The sequence below is a fragment of the Rattus norvegicus genome, chromosome 2 (assembly GCF_036323735.1).
Source record: "Rattus norvegicus strain BN/NHsdMcwi chromosome 2, GRCr8, whole genome shotgun sequence".
NCBI lineage: Eukaryota > Metazoa > Chordata > Mammalia > Rodentia > Muridae > Rattus > Rattus norvegicus.
This window is the reverse complement of record NC_086020.1, coordinates 221,322,437-221,344,101: the sequence shown is the minus strand read 5'-3', so window position 1 is coordinate 221,344,101 and position 21,665 is coordinate 221,322,437. Positions and strand designations below refer to the sequence as shown.

The window sequence follows — 21,665 nt, the reverse complement described above, 5'->3', positions numbered from 1 at the left end:
ACCCAAGGTTGTTCTGGCCTGCATGCACACCTGTATACATACATAGGCGCACGCACACACACACACACACACACACACACACACACACACACACACACACACACTAATTAAAAATATAAGAATTTTAGAAAGCACTTGAGTACAGCAGTGCTTTTAATGCATACTCTAACTGCAGAAAAAATTCAACATAATTTTGCATTGACTCATTTTTCACGAAGATACTAGCCACTCTTTACTTACTCATGAGGAATTTTAGAGTTCTATTTATAGTTCATCCAGCCCTAATGGACTATTTGGATTAGCAAAATGCAGAATTACAGGGAAAATCCGAGAATGCATAGGCTTGTTTATCTTGTGGGTTTTTGTTTTTTTTTAAAGAGTCTTTAACTCCAACGGAACTTCTGTTACCATAACCAAATGATTGAAGTCACCATTTAACTGCAAACCAGAAGGGTAAAAATAGTAGACTGGACATATAATACCCTTCTTTCTTCATCCTCGCTTCTGGAAGGTGTGTCCTTCCTGACGATGAGTCATCGCCTCGGACCCTGCAGCTCCGTAGGGCCCTGCTTGTGGCTTCCCGCTCACAGGGACGAAGTGTGCTGCCCACAGTGTGACTCCCACGGCTGCCTAAAACGGACCAACGGACCGCAGTGTTTAGGGAGGAACACTCGGCGTCGCTTTCCTTCACCTAACTGATCTGATCCCCGTGAAGACCGACATACCGTCACGGTCTCGCTGCCGCTGCGCCTTCTCCGGCTTACATCGTGTATGTTTTTTCTGTCAACATCATAGAACTCTTGTGAATAGTTCCCCAAAGCACGGGCTGTGCCCTTGAGATTTCGGCAGCTCCTCCATCCCTCGTCATGGCAATGAGGTAGACCAGGGTTGGATTTTGAGTCATGACCAAAATTAAAGTCTTCCTTTTCTTTCAAGACAGAAGTTTGCCTTATTGTTAAAGTAATTACCTTTTTAAAAAAATGGGGGGGGGATCTCATTCTATAGCCCAAGTTAACCGGGAACTTGTTATGTAGCCCAGACTGAGTCTGTAGATTGCTGGGAATATAGGAGTGAACCATCACGTCCATCAATAATAGTTATCTTCGTTTTAAAAAATATTGTCAAATGTTGCATTGCCTAAAGACTATATCATTTCCTTAAACTTTTTGCATTCTTTAAGTTTTTATCATTGTATATTTTTATGGTTGTTGTCTTAGTTTGGGTTTTACTGCTGTGAAGAGACACCATGACCAAGGCGACTCTTGTAAGGACAGCATTAATTGGGGCTGGTTCAGAGGTTCAGTCCATTATCATCAAGGCAGGAACATTCAGGCAGGCATGGTGCAGGAAGAGCTGAGAGCTCTACATCTTCATCTGAAGGCTGCTAGCAGATACTGATTTTCCAGGCAGCTAGAATGAGGGTCTTAAAGCCCACACCCACAGTGACACACCTACTCCAACAAGGCCAAACCTCCCAATAGTGCCACTCCCTGGGCTAGACATACTCAAACCACCACAGTTGTTTTTCTAAAAAATAAACATTAGTATTAACTTCTCTAATAAGATATTTGGCCATATCTGAACAAAAGTTGCAAGCTAAAACTTATACAGAATTATACAGAAGTCAGTAGCCTTTTCCTCTGTGTTTTCCCAATAACAAACTCATGGTTTTAACAATTATGAAAGTGAATTTGTGGGTAGATTTCTCTTAGTCTATGCCTATATTTAGCTAATTCGGGGTACAGCAGTGACACCTAGTGGAAATTTGGATAATTTTCCATAAAGAATCAGTTCACTATGAAAGTCTGAAATCTACAGTCTTTGCTTGGTTTGATGTCTGGCTTGGTTAGGGTTTTGTTGGATTTGATTTAGGGTTTTGTTGGTTTGACTTGGTTTGGTTTGGTTTAGTTGAGAAAAGGTCTCACTGTGAAGCTCAGGTTAACATAGAACTCAGTTCAAGCTGGCTTCAAATGCTGGATCCTTCTGCCTTACCTTCTGGAGTCCTGTGATTACAGGTATGGGCCACCACACCCAGCTAAACTGTATAAAGAGAAGAAATGAGCGAGGACCTTGTTGACTACCCTGATGCTTAATGTTTGTCTGATAAGCAAATGAATGAACTTACCAGAGTTCTCAGAACAGAAAGAGTGAGGGGCTGGCGAGATGGCTCAGCGGGTAAAGGTGCCTGTCACCAAGCCTGACCCTTGGAGTTCAATCTCTAGGACCCACACAATAGAACAATAGAAACTTCTCCTCCTGCGAGTTGTCCTCTGACCTCCCCAAGCACACTTTGGTAAGGGTGTGCACATACACACATAAATATATTTTTTAAATTAACAATGGCGGGGAAAAACAATACCCGGTATCGCCATCTTGGATTAATGGTAACAGACAAGCATTTGGAAGTGTGTTGGGACACAGGTGTAGCTCCCGCTCCTCTTGTTTGCTTTGATAAGAGTTTATAAGGGAGGCAGAGTGGATATTTGAACCACCAGAGACGAAAATTCTCAGAGAAAGCCAACACTCCTCCTCCTGATCCTGATCCTATGAAAGGTTCTCGATGGAAGTAATAATAATTGTTGTGGTAAAGCACAGTGGAAAAGGTAATATGGCCCCCCGGGAGTTTATATGCAAATGCGGTAGGCAGAGAGGAAATTAAAAAGCTATGCTAATCCCAATGTTCTCATTTCCCCTTTGCCACAGTGACACTGGGTTTGCCAGATGTTTGATTAAAACCAGCATGGGAGCAAGGGCTTCAGACATTAGAGGAAAGACACACATAGGTGCAGGGTAGAACCAGCTTGTTGTTGTCTGAATAGTCTCATAATTGTTCCTCCCAAACTAATTTGCAATTGCTAGCTCCACACAGGGCTCCCCTGCTTGACTGGACTAGAAAAGCCCGCAATGTGAAAAGACACCACTGTGCAGAAATGGCTCCACGCTTCAAGGACTCGCGCTGGTTACTTCTAGATGCAAATCTGCTACAGACATCAGAACTTAAAATGGTGTGGGAAATAAACTTAAGAAGCTGTCTTCTGGGGGTTGGAGATTTAGCTCAGTGGTAGAGCGCTTGCCTAGGAAGCGCAAGGCCCTGGGTTCGGTCCCCAGCTCCGAAAAAAAAAAAAAAAAAAAGGCTGTCTTCTGCTCTGGAGAAATGGCTCAGAGGTTAAGGACACTGACTACTCTTCCAGAGGTCATTAGTTCAAATCCCAGCTACCACGTGATGGCTCCCAACCATCTGTAATGGGAATCCAATGCCTTTTTCTGGTGTGTCTGAAGACAGCTACAGTGTATTCATATAAATAAAATTAATAAATCTCAAAAAAAATAAAAAAAGAAGCTGTCTTCATTTCTTTTCCAGTTGATGTGATAAAATACCATGGCCCACACAAAAAAGCAACTTATTGGAGAGCTAGGGCTTATTTCCATTTACAGTTGCAGAGGGATACAGTGCATCCTGGTGAAACAGGATGCTCCTAGGGTCAGGAGCAAGGCTGGATGGCCATATCACATCTGCACCCAGGATGCAGAGTGCAAACACTAAGTAGGTATGGAAATTTACTATTTTTTAAAGATATATATATATATATATATATATATATATATATATATATATATATATATATATACTGTTGCTGTCTTCAGACACACCAAACCCATTACAGATGGTTGTGAGCCACTATGTGGTATTTGAACTCAGGACCTCTGGAAACGCAGCCAGTGCTCTTAACCGCTAAGCCATCTCTCTAGCCTGGAAATTTACTAAGTCATCATCTTTCCAAAAGTTGCATTGAAAGATAAAAAGAGCTAACATCAAGTTACTCTGCATGGCAAGGATAATACCCTTCCTGTGAGGGTTTATATTTGCCTAGCCCAGGGAGTGGCAGCATTAGAAGGTGTGGCCTTGTTGGAGTGGGAGTGGCCTTGTTGGAGTAGGTGTATCACTGTGAGCATGGGCTTTAAACTCTTTTCCTAGCTGCCTGGAAGTCAGTATTCTGCTAGCAGCCTTCAGATGAAGATCTGGAACTCTCAGCTCCTCCTGCACCATGCTTGCCTGGATGCTGCCATGCTCCCACCTTGATGATAATGAACTGAACCTCTGAACCTGTAAGCCAGCACCAATTAAATGTCCTTATCAGAGTTGCCTTGGTCATGGTGTCTGTTCATAGCAGTAAAACCCTAACTAAGACACCTCTCAAAGCCATTTAGGGTAAAAAAATCTGGGGTAGGCTACTTTCCTTCAAGGTGTCAGTCAAAGAAGGTCCCAAAGGACCCCCCCCCAAAAAAATAAAACAATACAAGCTCTGGCATTGCTCTTGCCCACCAGAACTTGGCTTAAGTAAGACCCTATTGCTGATATGACACACTTGATCACAGGACATGAACCTTGTGATCTTTCTGGGGCTGATTAGTGTAGTGCCAGAAGATGCTGTGCAGGCTGCTGAGGGAGAAACACAATCAACAGTTTCACACAGTTATGAACCCTGTGAGCTACATTAGCAACGGACCTGGCAACATGTGTAGTATATGTCCAGTGGTGCAATAGCATCATGGCGACGGAGATAACCAATCACTGTTGGATTTAAGGCCTGCTCCATTGGAGGGAACCCATGCCTAGTACTGCAAACCTGGCCAAGAACCCAGGTTGGTGGAGGTCATAAATCTTAAGGAAGAACCTATTACTATTATGTCAATGAACAGACATATATTATCAAACAACCTTCTAAATGATTACCTCTATATCCACAGATTAATGTAGCTCTCGGTAGAGAAGCTTCTATTTGCAAGGCACGGCAGTTAATTCAAAGACTCACACATGCTCAAGGTGCAGAGAATAAGTGGCTAGAATTAGCCCTAAAAGGAACAGCGGTATCATACTCCCTTCCCATGAGCCTCACAGAGCAGTGCAGAAGAGATAACAGAAAGTCTGTAAGAGCCAGAGTTCAGGGAGGATTGCTGTGTAACCATGTCTCCTGAATGTAACAGAGCCATTGCCTAGGTGGACTCACAGTAGCTGTGATCTCCTGCCCAAGACCACATCAAACAATGGTGCAGCATTGGTGGGAGAGGAGCTGAAGAGGCCCTACCCCTAGCCGAGGAGCTATCAACATGTAAAGGCTGCTGCAGGAGAATGATTTTCCCTGGGTGTGTGGCCCCTGGTAGGCTTCCTGTGCTCCAGTGGATCATCCCATGTCTGTGCAGCACCACTAAGATTCTGTGGGTGACATTCAGGAGGAGGAGGTGGTGGAGGAAGGAGAGGAGGCAGAGGAGGCATGGAATTGGTAGACACAGGGAAGGCTAGGGAGGTACTAGAGAGTACTAGGGAGTACTAGGGAGTACCAGGGAGTATTAGGGAGTACTAGGGAGAAGTGAATATACTCAAAATACATTGTATGCATGTATGAAACTCTCAAAGAATACATTTAATTATTGCATTAAAATAAACCTCACAGCCCTCCCCAGTGACTTATCCCAGACAGTCTCCCTCTCCAAAGGGTTCTGCAACCTTCCCAAACTTCACCACCAGTGGGGGCCAAGTGTTGAAACATACAAGCCTACGGGAGACGTTTCATATTTGAACTACAACAGAGGTCACTTGTAAAAGCTTTGAAGCAATGGGAAAGGTCTAATAGGGCCTAATCAAGTAATCCCTCACTTAATCAGACACATTGATCAGTGAAACACTGGTCTGGACTACATAACAGATCAGCAAGCTGCAGCTGGTCTCGGGCCCCGTTTGGTGAGCTAGGGTAAATTTATAGTTGTAAGACAAAAAAAAAAAAAAAGAAAGAAAGAAAGAAAGAAAGGAAGGAAGGAAGAAAGAAAGGAAGAAAGAAAGAAAATCATAAAGGAAGAATATGTGACAGATTTGTCAATGGCCAAGTCTAAAATTCTATCTAGTCCTTGATCAGAGGTGTTTGCTGCACCCGCTGTTGGAAAAGATCCAACACTCGATGAAGTCATAGCCTAGAAAAGAACTAAAGCAAGAATAGGAAGAATGACAACAATTCCTACATTTTGACCACATAATGACAGCCTGCAACTGGGTTACATTACATGATATTGTCTCATTTAATGACCACAATAAAGAATCCCAGGAGACAGTTGTTGTCAGCAGTTTGTTGTCAGCAGTTCGTTGTCAACTGAAAAAGCTGGCTACCCAGATCATCCAAATAATCGGATCTGTGGTTGAAAAGCAGGTGCCTGGCCCACTCCGTCCAGGCACGTGCCCGAGAATGTGAAAGGCAGAGAGAGGTAAGTGTCCTGAGAAATGAAAGAGGGCAACATGCTGCGCGTAGTGGTGAACGACGTTAATCCCAGCACTGGGAGACACAGGCAGGTGGATCTCAGTAAGTCCAGTGCCAGCCTGGTCTACAAAGCAAGCCCAGGACAGCCAGGGCTATTACACAGTGAAACCCAAGCACAATGTGCTAAGGGAAAATAGGGGTCTCTTAGGGACATTCAGGAAAGACCCTTGGACCAAATTGGGCCCTGAAACCTGAAAGATAGGAATAGTCTCGACGGTTGACCCTAAAGAGCACAGCAGCCAAGCTGGGATCAGCCTCGAAAAAGAACCTTCAAGCACCTTGTGAGAATAGTGAGTGGACCCAGGAAATAGGACCGAATGTTCACAAAGAGGCTACATAGGGACGAATACAAAGATGGCTCCAACAAGAATTTAAGAAAAAAAAAGAGATTGAACACATGAGAGTGACTGAACATTTGCAACTAGACGGTTGTCACAGCCAGCCCTGTGCTCTGGGGAAATGAGCCTCACAAGATACAGTGAATGAACAGGGAACTACTCTCCTGAGTAGTTTAGAATGTGGCTGGCAATAATCCAGAGAGGAGGCTATAAAAACCGGAAGTACCATAGAGCAGGGGAACGGAGACCATGGAAACCGGAAATACTATAGAGCAGGGGAGCAGAGACGATGGAAACCGGAAGTACCATAGAGCAGGGGGAGGGGGAGGGGGAGAGAACGGTGTGTCACCAAGATGCCAACTGCAAAATCGTCTGCTGGAAGAAAAGGAAAGAGGTAACTAGCCTGACAATACCCATTCTGTCCCTCTGGCTTTTGACCCCTGACAGCACCATGAGCACATATGTGTGCACATGTGCATACGTGAGTTTTACTAACTTGAAGTCCCATGGTGATGCTCTGGAGAAAATCATCACTTAATATTTATTTTAGGGACGCCACGTGTTTTCTCTCATATATGGAACCTAGGTCATTTTAGGATTTCGTCTAAGTAAGATACCAAGACCTTGAGGTTGAGTGGGGAGGCAGAGGGGACAGGGCCACACTGTGTAATTCACATTACAGGCAGAGTCCCCTAGGAGTTGTGATCTGTGGCCTAACCAACAGCTCTCAGGTCCCAACATGCAGGTCTTCGTTGGGTAGCTTGGTAGGTTTGTTGCTTCAAAGGCTCAAGTGTCCATTCACAGGGAAATAAGAGAGGTGATGGAATTCAGCTTCCCCTTCACCTGTTTAAAGTTTAAGATGAGGCTGGAGAGATGGCTCAGTGGTTAAGAGCACCGACTGCTCTTCCAGAGGTCCTGAGTTCAAATCCCAGCAACCACATGGTGGCTCACGACCATCTGTAATGGGATCTGATGCCCTCTTCTGGAGTATATTCAGGCAGAACACTATATACATAATAAATAAACCTTTAAAGTTTAAGATGCAGATAAGATCATTGAATCAAGTGATGACAGGAAATGCTAATAAAATGATATAATGGCAAAGCAAAACTACTCTTGGAGTCCATGGTGAAGGTTAAATATTCTGAAGAAGTGAGCTTTTATACACCCAACTCTCCTTATTCCAACTCCCGTTCCTGAGTAGAAACTTCTCTAGAAAAAATGACTCAGGTTTTACTCAGCAAAAAATGACTCAGGTTTTACTCAGCCATAGAGAAAAGTGAAATTATGTCATTTTCTGGAGTATTGATAGAGTTGAAGATGACCAGATTAGGTGGAATAAACCAGACCAGAAAGACAAACATCATGTGTTTTCTCTCATATATGGAACCTGGGTCATATATCTTTACATATGTGTTTGGATGTAACATGCAAACAGAAGGTTCTATGTAGGAAGAGAGAGGAGACAAATGGGGGGGCAGAGGGGCAATGGGGAATGAGTAAGTCAAAATGCATACTTCACCATAGTGTCACTATAGGACCCACTGCTTTATACAATAAATACACTAATAAAAATATTTTTAGTGCTACTCATGAACTGGGGATATACTTCAGTGCTAAAGAGCATGCCTACTATACAAACAGTCCTTTCAGCCTGGTGGCTAAAATCTTTAATCCCATGTTCAGGTGGCCAAAGAAAGATCAGGTGTTCAAGGCCAGCCTGGGCTACATAGTGAATCTGAAGCTAACTTGGGCTATATGGGACTCTATCTAAAAAGAAATGCTATCTGCTGTGATCATTTTTATGTATTTATTATTGTTGTTATTATTATTACTACTAATTAGTGCACAAAATTATGGGGTTTGTTATGACATTTTCATATACATGTATATATTTTGCATACATATATATGAATATATATATGTATTTTATCTCTTAAGCATAATCTGTGTCTCACTGGTCAGACAGGTGCTGAGGTCATCTTTAAGTCAAGATATCAAAGCCAGAACACAGGGCATGGCTCCATAGACGAATGCTTGCCTATCTTGCACAAGGTCCTGGGTCCAAGCTCCAGAACGATACATAAACACAGATTAAATCTTTTACCTTCTTTTTAGATCACCTAAATCTTCTACCTGTTATCAAAGTCAAGTATACAATGGAGCTGTCACGCTCGGTGTACAAATACTGCAGGGCTGCTCACACCCAAGGAAGAGCACAGGGCTGAAACAGAGTAGGCACAAACCACAGACAAGCATCCACACTGGCAGTGGGGAAGGTAGGCGTGGAATGGCCGGCGCATGCCCGGTGCAGCTGCAGGGCAGGCGCTAACAGCAGAGGCTCCTCCAGCAGTAGATCTGCCCTGGGGCCAGGGGAGGGGACATCCTCAGCGTGATGGTAGACAGTCACAGCCTACCCATCAGGAATGTGTTCAAGACTGGTAGGTGTTACAGAATAAGGACGCCAACAGATCTAAGTGCCCCCGTGCTGAAAGAATGACAAATGACAAGAGTTTGTCCAGTCGAGTAAAGTGAGGCAGGCTAGTTTCCACCGGGGCGAGCCTTGCTGGAGACTCCTACGCTCTTCTTCCAGGCTTTCTTGACTGTTGGTTCTGGCCAATTTCAATAGTATATGGGCTCCTTTCTATCCCAAGATTGCCTCTGAGTTCCAAACCCCACTGCCCTGAAGGCAGGAGACAGTACCGAGCCCACACGGAATGTTCCAGTAAAGGAAGCAAGCAGGGCTGTTAGACGAACCCTTCTGGACCCTTCTCCATTACTCTCTGAACACCACTTATTTTGCTTCCGTGGATTTATAATGCAGCAGTTGTGTTTCGATTTCTCCTGTAAAGCTAGCCGCAGAGAAAAGCCATCAATTAAAATAGACAAAAAGAGACTGCAAATTACTTTACCAGTTACCCCCAAGCTGACAGTCTATAGATTATAACCAAATTTTTGAAGTGCTTTGCTGGTCTGTTTTGTTAGCCTGTAGCTCATAAGGATCTGTGCAAAGACCTAAGGCAGGTGATGTTTTCGGCCTCAGTCCAGAGTTTAAAATTTGTAAGACATAATGTAAGCTTACCTACAGTTTTATGAGAATTTCAGCTTTTGGGGGGGCTCTGCCTGTGTGCCATCATTCTTCATCCCCAGCGAGCACATTTTTTGTTCTGCTGGCCTTTCCCACATACGCTTCCCATCATCAAGCATCATCTACCCTGACTTATTTATAAGCTGCTGTGGAGCTCACACCAACCTGCCTCACCATGCTGTACTTACTCCCCACCGCATCCCTGCCTACCATACTGAACTCAGTCCCCACCACATCCCTGCCTACCATACTGAACTCAGTCCCCACCACATCCCTGTCATGCGCATACAGAGCTCTAAGGGGCCCTGGGTAGGTTTGCTCTCTAGGGGAGATATTCTGGGTCGAAAAAAAAGAATGGGTTGGAGAGTGGATATTTGGGATCGGTTTCTTGCAACGCAGCTTCACAATGAGCCATTCCACACCAGGGACACATCCTCAGAACAAGACTGCAGGCATGTCTAGCGGTGTGCAGCAGGCAGAACTGTCCACAGAGATGGATCAGCGACTCATTGACACAGCAACAGAGCTTGTCCTGTTTCTTCAGAATGCTGTCATCAAAGGTACCATTGTCAACTGATGATAGGCTCCTAGGAGTTGGGGAAAGTAACTTCACATACCCATCCAGGTAAGAAGCATGAAGAGAAAGACTTCCTCTCCACCAAACTAGGCCTGATCGCGGTTCTGATCTTATTGATAACTAGCTGGGTGGCCATGTTACTTTGTGTCTGTGAGTCCCTTATTTTGCTGTGCAGAGAGAGGAAAGCTGGATAAGGCATATCTCAGATGCTAACATTACCACGGGCCTGTGATCAGGGTGTATCTGGTAGCCTTCTAAAGCTCTTCTAAAGCTGCTTTTGTCTAGTCCAGTCTATCATCCGGCCAAGTCCCGAGGTTTGTAGTTTGTAGGATCACCACAAGACACAGAATAATTGTGTGTCATCAGAAGTCAAAGCGTTTGGAAGAAAGAAAGAGAAGAAGAAGAAGAACATTTCCCCCAACTAAATTAAATCTCACCGTTCCAAAATAATAAGATACTATAGAAAGAAAATATCAACACCACCACAAATCAACATCTGAGGAACAGGCCAGAAAACATCTGGAAAAGAGCATTAAAACGAACCGCGAGATAAAATATTTGATTTCCCACTCACTGATGTTATGAGCTGCAAAAGCAGTTGAAAACATCAGCCAAGGGATATTTTTGGCACGGGACGGACAGCAAGAAAGTCAGCTGTTTGCACTTGCTGTGTAGCCAGTGCCAATACACACACTGGAACCCACAGTCTGCCAAGCATGGAGAGCAAACCACACAGTGCGGTGGAAAGGGTCCTGACCCGGCTGGAACAATCCATCCGGCTGCCGGGACTAAACGACAGGCAGATGCCTCCTTTTTGCTGCGGCGGCCCACTTACAGGGAAGTGTCCTTATGAAATGTGTTTCCTTGCTGGTATATCCGTTCATTTGCTTGTACTGGAATGTTATAGTGCGGTCTGGAAGGAACTTCTATTCCAGACAAGGGTTCCTCTAAACCATAACAGATGTTGAAAACACCGTGAAACTAGCCCCCAAAGGGAAGGGGTTGGGGGTTTCCAGGAAGACTATAACAGTGAGAGAGACGAGAGGCCACAGCTGAGCAGACATGAAGAGAGAGAAGCAGACAGGTAAGGTGTGTGGCTATGCAGCAGGGCACTGGGTGGCGTGTGTGAGGCCCTGGTTTGAGCTCCATATAGAAGAAAGGGAAGGAAGAGAAGAAAGAGGAAGAGGAAAAAGAGGAGTAGAAGGCGGATGCTAAAGCCATGTGTATCTATTCAATCACTACTTCAGAGGGACCAGGGCAGGCTAGAGTGTTTGACCAGCAAGCATGAAGCCCTGGGTTCAATTCTCAGCCCTGCGAATTAGTAAATAAATAGAAGGGAAGTACAATTTTTAAAGAATAGGGGGAATATTTTGATAAAAGACTCAGGAAGCTTTGCGAGTTTGTAGGGAAAAAGAGTGGGTAGTATGTTTCCTTCCAATGCTACAAAGGAAATTAAAATCAGCACATATTTCTAATTTACAAAGAGAAAGCAATCATTTCATTTAATGAGCAATTGTTGACCTCCTTGTATGTATAAAGATTTGTGGGGTTAGGGATTTAGCTCAATGGTAGAGCGCTTGCCTAGCAAGTGCAAGGCCCTGGGTTCAGTCCCCAGCTCCGAAAAGAAAAGAAAAAGAAAAAAGAAAAAAGAAAAAAGAAAAAAAAAGATTTGCCTCTGGAAATGGGGACAGTTGTGAACCAAAAAGCCACAGCCTTTTATGAAAGGCACATTATCCAGGTAGCCATCACCAATGACCATTAATGAAGACTGAACGCGTCTGTAGGAAAGGCTTTCCTTTCCCCTTATCTATGAACTGGAGAAACACTGTAAATATGTATCTATTCACCCAAGATTAGGCACAGGTGACAAACCAAAGAAATGACTGCAGCCGAGTCTAGTTTAGTGAACCACATTGGTTTATTTACATTCCTCACAGATGCATGGGTGATTCCATACAGCTTTGTTACAGAACAACCCACTCCAGTGTAAGCAGTGCTCCCAGCATGACCTACATGGCTAGTGGGTCAGTGGGAGGGTCTCCTCTTCCCAGCCATTGCTACTGTTTATATAACCTTGAGAGTCCTTGTGAATCTTGTAACTTTAGGAGTTTCCTGAACCTTGTAAGTTTCCTTTATTTCTTGAATCTTGTGGAAGCCCTCCACTCCTTAGGAAGGAGTGCTTCATCTCAGAGAAAACAGGTGCTCAACAGTAGCTCAAGATGGCCTGGAGTTCACTGTGTCTCCCAGACTGGCCTCTGATTCCTGCCTCTGCCTCTGAGGGCTGGAATTACTCTAGCCTATGCCAATGTGCTCAGCTAAATGTTATTTTAAAGTTAAGGATAACAAGATTAGGGGGCTGGAGAGATGGCTCAGCGGTTAAGAGCACCCGACTGCTCTTCCAGAGGTCATGAGTTCAAATCCCAGTAACCACATGGTGGCTCACAACCATCTGTAAAGAGATCCGATGCCCTCTTCTGGTGTGTCTGAAGACAGCTACAGTGTACTTATATATAATAAATAAATAAATCTTTTTAAAAAAAAGATAACAAGATTAGATTTAATACTGAAATGGTCACTCTGGAGCTGTTGCTCTTGCAGAGGACCCAAGTTAGGGACCCAGGACCTATAAAGCACCCATATAGATTTTAAAAAAAATTTTTAGGGGCTGGGGATTTAGCTCAGTGGTAGAGCGCTTACCTAGGAAGCTCAAGGCCCTGGGTTCGGTCCCCAGCTCCGAAAAAAAGAACCAAAAAAAAAAATTTTTTTTAAATGGCTGAATACCAGGGGATGGAGAAGGACCAGATGTACCCGAAGAACACAAGTTATGTAAGAAGAAATAAGCTAACTGTGTCTCTAGTTCTACCACTGTCGTAGATTTTGAGGGGGTTGGTAGTTGAAAAGTACATAAAATATATTCATTAACAAAATTATAAAACCCAATGGGAAGCTCCACATCGTCTACCCCAAAGGTTCTCTACCTGAATGGAGATCAGCAGGGGCAGAGTCTGGTTAATTTCAGGTGTGACCTAATTTTTTTTGCAACTTTTTAAATAATAAAGTTTAAAATATTTCTAAGTACAGTGTTGAGAAACCTGAATAAACACTCACTTTTCTTGGTCCCAAGACTCTGATGATCATGGTTTTGTCATGGAAATGAGTATTTTTTTTTGTCATTTCCTTTCTCAAATTCTGATGCACTAATAGTCCTTGCAGTCGTTCACTTGGCAAAGACTGAGCACCGCGCAGAGTAAGCACTCATTGAATGCGTGCTGTACCAAAGTCAGCTAGGTGTTCGTCCATCTGTAGTCCCAGCACTCGGGAGATAGAGGGATGTGGATTATGAGTTTGAGGCCAGCCTGGGCTACACGGTAAGTTCCTCGCCAGCCTAGGTCACATAGCAAGAACAAAACGAATAAATAATTAAGAGCTGCCCACCCAATGAAAAGTGATTATAATGTATTAAATCTGACTTGGTAATGTACTAAATCTGATTTGGGAGCGGGGGACATGGTTCAGTGCTTAAGAACATGCACTATTCTTACAGGGAACTCCAGTTTGGTTCCCAGCACCCAAGTCAGGCAGCTCACAACTTCCAGTGACTCCAGGCAGGGGGACCTTATGCCTCTGGCATCTGAGAGCATCCACACACACAATCCATACACACGTTAATAAAACAAATCTTAAAAAAAAAAAAGCCCTAACATTGTAGTGAACTTATGAAGTGGCACTGAAAACACCTCCTTTCATAACTTTGTCAGGAAGCAGGCTGGACCCTTCCAATACTGGTTTATACTAGCTTGGTGCCAAACAGCCCTCCACCAGATTGTTGTTAGAGAAAAGGGCTTCTTCTCACTCACAGGAGCAGTAGTACAACCGAGAGTATGGGATTGGCTGGCGTCAAGCCACACTGGCTGTGAGCCACCCTCTGCACCCCCCTTCTCTGAGAGGGTTCTGCATGTAGGATTTTCCTTTCCTCCTAACAAGAGCATAGTTACAAGTCGGGGAAGGAGCTCTGACACAGGACCATTACAAATCCAGAATCTATCGCTGCTCTACTTAAGGAAAACCCCCAGTTGAAACTGCATATTTTGCTCTCAATCAAGAGACTCTGCTTTATTATTGTTGTTTGATTGTAGTATTAGGGTGTCCTGCGCATGTGTATATGTGTGTGTACATGCACGCATGTGTGCGTGTGTATATGCATGCATGTGTGCGTGTGTGTGCATGTGTGCATGTGTGTGTGCGTGTGTGTGTGCATATGTGCGTGTGTGTGTGAACATGTGCATATGTGTGTCTGCATGTGCATGTGTTCATGTGCACATGTGCGTGTGTTTATGTGTGCGTGTATGTGTGTGCAGGTGTGTGTGCGCATGTGCATGTGTGTGTGCATGTGTGTGTGCATGTGTGTGCGCATGTGTGTGCGCATGTGCATGTGTGTGCGTGTGTGCATGTGTGTGCGTGTGTGCAAGTGTGTGTGTGAGCTCCTATGGTAATCAGAGGACAGCTTTCATGAGTGAGTTCCTCTCTCCTTCCACCTTAAAATCTGGGGTTCAAACTCAGCTTACACAGCCAAGTGTCTATACCCGCTGAGCCATCTTGCCCATCCTGGTTTGCTTTTTGAGGAATCAAATTTTTTTGTCACTAATTGTATGTCACTAATAGTCCACTCAGTCCCATGGACATGCAGCAAATGCATGAATAAGCATCTTGCTTGTAGCTATGAGAAGGAGGATGAGAGGGGAAAAGGAACTGTAACCAGACAGAACTCACCAAGCCACCAGGTCAGAGGCCCACTGTACAGCCTTCTAGAAACATGTCTCTAACTGTCGGGCTATTCCTAATTCTGAGCATTGAGCAATCCAGTGTAGATAGGGTCAGGTCCGATGTGACTTGCCATCATGAAAATCGTAGAATGCATCCTAACCATATGGAATGTTAACTCACCCTATGTGGCTTGCCTAGCAGCGGCCATCAGCTGTTAAAAGATCATGCTAACTTTTTTTCCAATGATACTTGTTAAAGACGGGGTCTTACTATTGAGCCCCAGATTACCTGAAACTTAATGGATAGATCAAGCTAACCTTGAACTCACTGAGATCCACTTGCCTTCCAGAGTGCTAGGATTGCAGGCATGTGCCCACTTGACTCATTCTTTTAATACTTCTTTAATTGTTTCTGTTATTTTTTAATGGGTGTATTATTCTTGTTCCCAATGCATGGTGGTCTCATCCATCCTTCACTCCCCTCTCATCCTCTCCCCCTCACCGGCCCCTTCTTCTCAACTAGTCCCCTTCTACGCTCATGCCCCCAGTTTCTTTGTTTGTTTGTCTGTCTGTTTGAGGCTCTGTCCAGGCAATCGCAGCAGCTGTGTGCGCTCATGACTGCGTACAATATCTTCATATTAAAGCAGCAATGGCATGAAACATGGCTACCAAGCTGGCTGCCAGGAGCATATGTTGTTGTAGGTGTGAAAATGTAACTCCATGATATTATTATATACATACATTATTCCATACATTATATTGATTACATGTCATGTCATTTGTAGTATATCATAGGACAGGACACTGAGCTTGCTATGTATTTAATATCTCACTATAGAAATTAACCAGGAAATAGAGGCAGAAAACCATTTCAAGGTCTCAGCTACGTAGCAAGTTCGAGGCAAGCCTGAGCCTCAGGGTTGAGGGAGAAGAACACTTCTAAGTTTCCGGAGACACTTCAGAAGGAAAGGCAGAGGAAATGAGAAGGGTGGGAGTTAAGGGGAGTTAAGGGCTGTGAAACGCTGTCTTCTACACATGATGGAGCCACACAGTCAGGGTCCCTCAGCGGCTAAGGCTGTCTGTAGTGGGCCTGCACAAGACAGGGTCAGTCATGGATCTGGGAAGGCCTTCAGAGCCCCACTCCTTTCACCAAACTAGAGGATCCTGCTAGATTCTGGGAAAGGGGTAGCCATTGTGTTCAGTGGTGTAACAGCTGAGAAAGCCGCCAGACTCTAACAGACAGTTTCGAATTCATCGTCACACAGATGACCCTGGTGAAATCCAATAGGCATCAGAAGAAAACAAAAAGCCATGAATGTGGGAAAGACGGGGAGGGAGGCAGTAATGAAGTAGGAAGAGAGATGAGGGATTCATGTGATCACAGTGTACTTTATACTTTGAACAACTGTTCAAAGAACAAGTTCAAAGAAATTATTTTTTAAAAAGAAATGGAGGGTCTGGAGAGATGGCTCGGCGGTTAAGAGCACTGACTGCTCTTCCAGAGGTCCTGAGTTCAGTTCCCAGCAACCACATGGTGGCTCACAACCATCTGTAATGGGATCTGATGCCCTCTTCTGGTGTGTCTGAGAGCAGTCACCATGTACTCATATCCATAAAATAAATAAATTTTTAAATAAAGGAAATGCAAAAGAATAAAGAGAATTTAACCTCAATGAATGAATGAATGAATGAAATGATCGTGTAGTATAAGCATGATGTGCCTTATTTTCAAATGTTCGTTATATTCCTAAAAGGATTTTAACATTATTATTCATAATTCGTTGACTACAGATGGACCATGACTCAACCTAGTCACCATGTGAACAGCCACATGCAGCAGGTGGAACGCTGGGAGAAGCTGGTTACCATGGCTGCCGATATCTCTCCCTCTTGATATACCTTTCTCCAGACACCCCAACACATAGCCAAAATACATTTGTCTTCTGAGTCAACTTGTGTGCAGGCAGCGATGCTCCATGCTGCTGTGTGGGCCAGCACCCTAGTCTGGCTTTCTCCGTTGATAACACAGTAGGGTATCACACAGCTCGCAACACAGGGTAAGCTGGAAGACCACCAGCTCAGGGGGGTTTACATCACCTGTGATCACCACCATCTGAGTCTTCTTGCTCCCCACTAAGGGAGCGTCAGTATTGACTCCTGCTGGAGGGGCAGGCTATGCCTTAGAGGGGATGTCCAGCAGCTTCTGCTTCTTGTCTGTCTTTGGGCTGTACCCGTGGGCAAGCTTAGGCATCTGGGAGGCTTGGTCCAGGACTGGAATGGCCTGGTTAATCAGTACAGGAAGCTCTTTCAGCCACTTGTATCAAGGTCCTCTGAAGAAGCAGGTAGGGTCTCCACCTTTTTGGATTCCTGCTTCTTTAAGACAATAGAGACCTCCCTTCCCTTGGTCTTGCCTTACTTCGTACTACTTGGCTGCGGCAGAGAAAGAAGAGGGGATTGTCCCAAGGGTAGATTCTTAATGCTGAACATTCTAAGTGAGATGAGCGGACCTAGATGTAACACAGACTTGCCTGTTGTCTTGAGTGAGCCCACCTCACAGACAGCTCTGTTGATGTCGGGATTGTTCAGTGTCACCTGCTGGAGTGTAAGTTAGAGTCGAGCAGAGGTAGAGAACTTTAACTATTCTGATTCTATATCAAATGCCTAAAATTGTTCCCCTTTAGAATCATTACCTGGAAGTAAACTGTTTTATCTATTTAGTTTTTATATTCCACACGTTCCTTTGGGCTCAGCTGTCATTTCAGATCAAGTCTCTTCCTCTAGTCAGACTGCATCTGTCCACTAGATGGCACTGGAGGCCTGCAAACCGTTTTAGATCACCAGGCCTAAGAATTAAGTTTCTGGTTTACTTTTAAAACTCAGGCAGCATACACCAGCTGAGATGAGGCCTCCAACACGTATACAGCAGGAGACTGCCGGGTCTGCGTTCAGTCAGAGAAGATGCACCTAATCCTCAAGAAACTGGAGGCCCCAGGAAGTTTAGAGGTCTGGTGGGGTGGGTGGGGACATCCTTGGGGGGTCGGAGGTGTGTGGGGGAGGTGCAGGGAAGAGGTACAGGATGTGAAACCCTGGGAGGGGAGACTGGGAGTGGAATAAAATATGAAGTGTAAAAATTAATTAATTAATTAATTAATTAACTAAATTTTAAAAAAGAATCACACATATATACAGAAGCACAAAAATCTGAAACCTAAAGGGTATGTTAGGGGCTGGGGATTTAGCTCAGTGGTAGAGCGCTTACCTAGGAAGCACAAGGCCCTGGGTTCGGTCCCCAGCTCCGAAAAAAAAACCAAAAAAAAAAAAAAAAAAAAAAAAAAAGGGTATGTTAGCAAAAGACCTGTTGAGTAAGACTGGGGGCAAATAAACTATTTTGAGACAAAAAATATATATGTAAAAACGCCCATCGATTTTGTTTAGTGCTGGCTGGTGATCTCACCTTTATAGCATTTCTTGAGCCCTAAGTGGAGGGATAGGATGTAGACATCCCTTTTAGAACCCTTTGTTCCAAGGCTTCTCATACAACATATATTGCCCAGCTGTGGGTCTCTGTATTTATTCCCACTTACTTCGGAAAGATGCCTCTCTGATGGTGACTGAGCAGGACATTGATTATGACTGTAACAGAATGCCATTGGGAATAATTTCATAGCAATGTTTCCTTAGCATAACATCAGTATTTGCTTTTACCCCAGATGCCTGGCCTGTCTAATTTCAGGTACTTGGCCAATCGAGCAGTGTGGGGGATGGGCTACATCTCACAGAGTGGGACTTTATTTTTTTTTAAAGGTTTATTATTTATTATATATAAGTACACTGTCGCTGTCTTCACACACACCAGAAGAGGACATTGGATCTCATTATAGATGGTTGTGAGCCACCATGTGGTTGTTGGGAATTGAACTCAGGACCTTTTGAAGAGCAGCCAGTGCTCTTAACCACTGAGTCATCTCTCCAGCCCCTCCCCCCCCCTTTTTTTAACATTTCTTTCTTTAAACAGATGTGTCTAGCAACCTAAACCTAATTGTCCTAAGAACTTTCTAAAAGAAAACAGTAGCGCCCGAACAGGGACTTGAACCCTGGACCCTCAGATTAAAAGTCTGATGCTCTACCAACTGAGCTATCCAGGCTCATAGAGTGGGACCTTATATCCACGGAGATATTGGTTTGTTAGTTCCACAAGCTTTGCACCACTAGCATGTCTTGCATACAGGTCATCACTGTATGTCAAAGGCTCTGTAGATGGGTTGCTGTTCACCCTTATCCTTTGGTAGTATGTCGAATACCTTTTGGGACTATGAACTCTCTTCCGTAGAGTTGAAGGCTCTTGGTAGGTATAGGCTTAACTCTTCTATGGTCAGTGAGTTGTGTAAGTATTATCTTCAGAAATAGGACCTTACCATCAGTTTGTGGAGAGCAACCAATAAACTTGGAAACAGTCTAATTTTGTGTAGGTTTCTTTAAGGCCCTCTATGGGAACAACTTGATTGGGTGTAATGTATTTCCATAACTGGAGGCTTCATTGGGTAATGAGATGTCCAAGTGGGGCTGCGTCTGCTACTTGATTTGGCAATTCCATTTAGATCATCTTTTACCTAGATATATTTTAGAATATGTAGAATATACCATGAATATTTTATATCCATGTACTTTTCTGTATTGGGTTTCAATGAAACACATCAAATGTCCTTTAAAAAAAAAACCTCACTTTTAAGTGAGTGTTGTAGCTCATGCCCTTAGTCCTGCCACTCAGCAGTCAGAGACAGTCAGATCTCTGTGAGTTCAAGGCCAGCTTCATCTGTATAATGAGTTTCAGCCCAGCCACAACTACACAATGAGACCCTATCTCAAAAACCAATTAAAAGTTAAGTCTTTAAAGTGGAAGAGGATACTTGCATGTTAAAGCCTCAAATGTTGATCTTTGTGTAAAAGACCTCTAATAATATTCTTACTTTTTTTCCAATTTTAGAAATTTCAATTTAAAATTTAAAAACCCATTAAATATGTTAAGTATTTTTTAGTAACTTAGCTAGGATCACATTTTCTGGTTCTTAATTAAACCAAATTGTATTAACCAGGCTCTTAGTAAGTTTGGTAAGGTAGGTTTTGATTAGATTTTTTTTCTGCGTGTGGCATGTTTGTTTTTGTTTTGGGGGGCACAATTTTGGAGGTGAGGTGTTTAATTTAGGGGGCTGTTTTGTTTTGATGCTGTTGTCCCCTGTAACATTCTTTGAAGCTCCTAGCTTGGGAGCCATTCCCCAAGATATTGCAATCTCCTCTTTGGCAAGCCCAGCTGAGGCTGGGGGGTGGGAATTCTGCTCATTAACATCGGCTGCAGCTGGAGACTGAACATCTGGCTGGACTCTAGAGTCTGTGGGGCAACTCCCGTTCTTCATGTGAGGCTCCTGCTAGTAATACACAGTCTTGGGGAAGAGCATTTGGATCTCAGCCGTCTCGTGTTTAGAATGACTTTTCAGTTATTACACTATGTGTAAATGATGTGTGAATATAAATATATTCATATATATATATTATATATATATATATGCCAGAACATGGTAAATGTTCCCTCAAAGTGGCCACGAGGTATGAAAGACGCACAAATGTACACCACACACACACATTCAAATAAAAAAATAACTCACAGATACACATACAAATAAACTTCCACAGGTTTGAGAAACTCATATGTAAGTACTAAACTATCCCATTGTACCCCCAAATATATACAATTATTGCATGTCAGTTTTGAAAGAGGATTTGATCAACACATGATAGGCAAGTATCAACTATCACACAATATCCCAAAAATGTACAATTATTACATGGCAGTTTTTCAAATTGCCGTTTTGTAAAAGTAAAAACAAACAAAAAACCGTGTAATAGAAGCCCAGTCTAGTGGCGTGTCCCCAATAACTCCAGCACTTAGAAGACGGAGGCAGGGAGATTGCCATAGATTTCAGGTCAACCTGGATAAAAATAGTGCATTTCATTTCCTAAACCTTCCCATAGCCAAACAAAACGAACATGAAGTTGTTAAAAAAAACAAATGCTTGAGGGCCCGGGGGTGTGGCTCAGTTGGTAGAGTTCTTATCTTGCTTGCATGAGGCCTTGGGTTGGATTTCCATCTTGACAGTATGTAGCCCAGTGGTGGTCTGGGGTGGACATAATTTTTGGTGTAAGTAAACGAGACTGAGGGCTGGAGAGATGGCTCAATGGTTAAGAGCATTGACTGCTCTTCCAGAGGTCCTGAGTTCAAATACCAGGCATCTTATAGAGTCTGTAACTGCACTTCCAAGGTGGATCTCAGTGGGCACTTTGCAAATGTAGTATGATATTCTCTCTAATAGAATTGATATTTTTAAAGGTTTATGTATTCATTTTATGTAAGTACACTGTAGCTGTATTCAGACACACCAGAAGAGGCACTGGATCCCATAACAGATAGTTGTTACCCACCATGTGGCTGCTGGGATTCCTCCAGTCCTGAATTGATATTTTTAACAATTGTTTCTTAATTCTTTTCTCCCCAACTTTAAGTGTATAGACGCTTTGTCTGCACCACCTGCCCTAGTG

The 21,665-nt window shown here is 43.6% G+C and overlaps 1 non-coding gene across 1 annotated transcript; it reads right to left on the bottom strand.

Moving 5' to 3' along the window:
• Positions 1-19,146: 19,146 nt before the first annotated feature.
• On the bottom strand, positions 19,147-19,219 carry Trnak-uuu (transfer RNA lysine (anticodon UUU)). The gene has a single exon. It is a non-coding gene; the product is annotated as a tRNA-Lys (tRNA).
• Between the last annotated feature and the right edge of the window lie 2,446 nt (positions 19,220-21,665).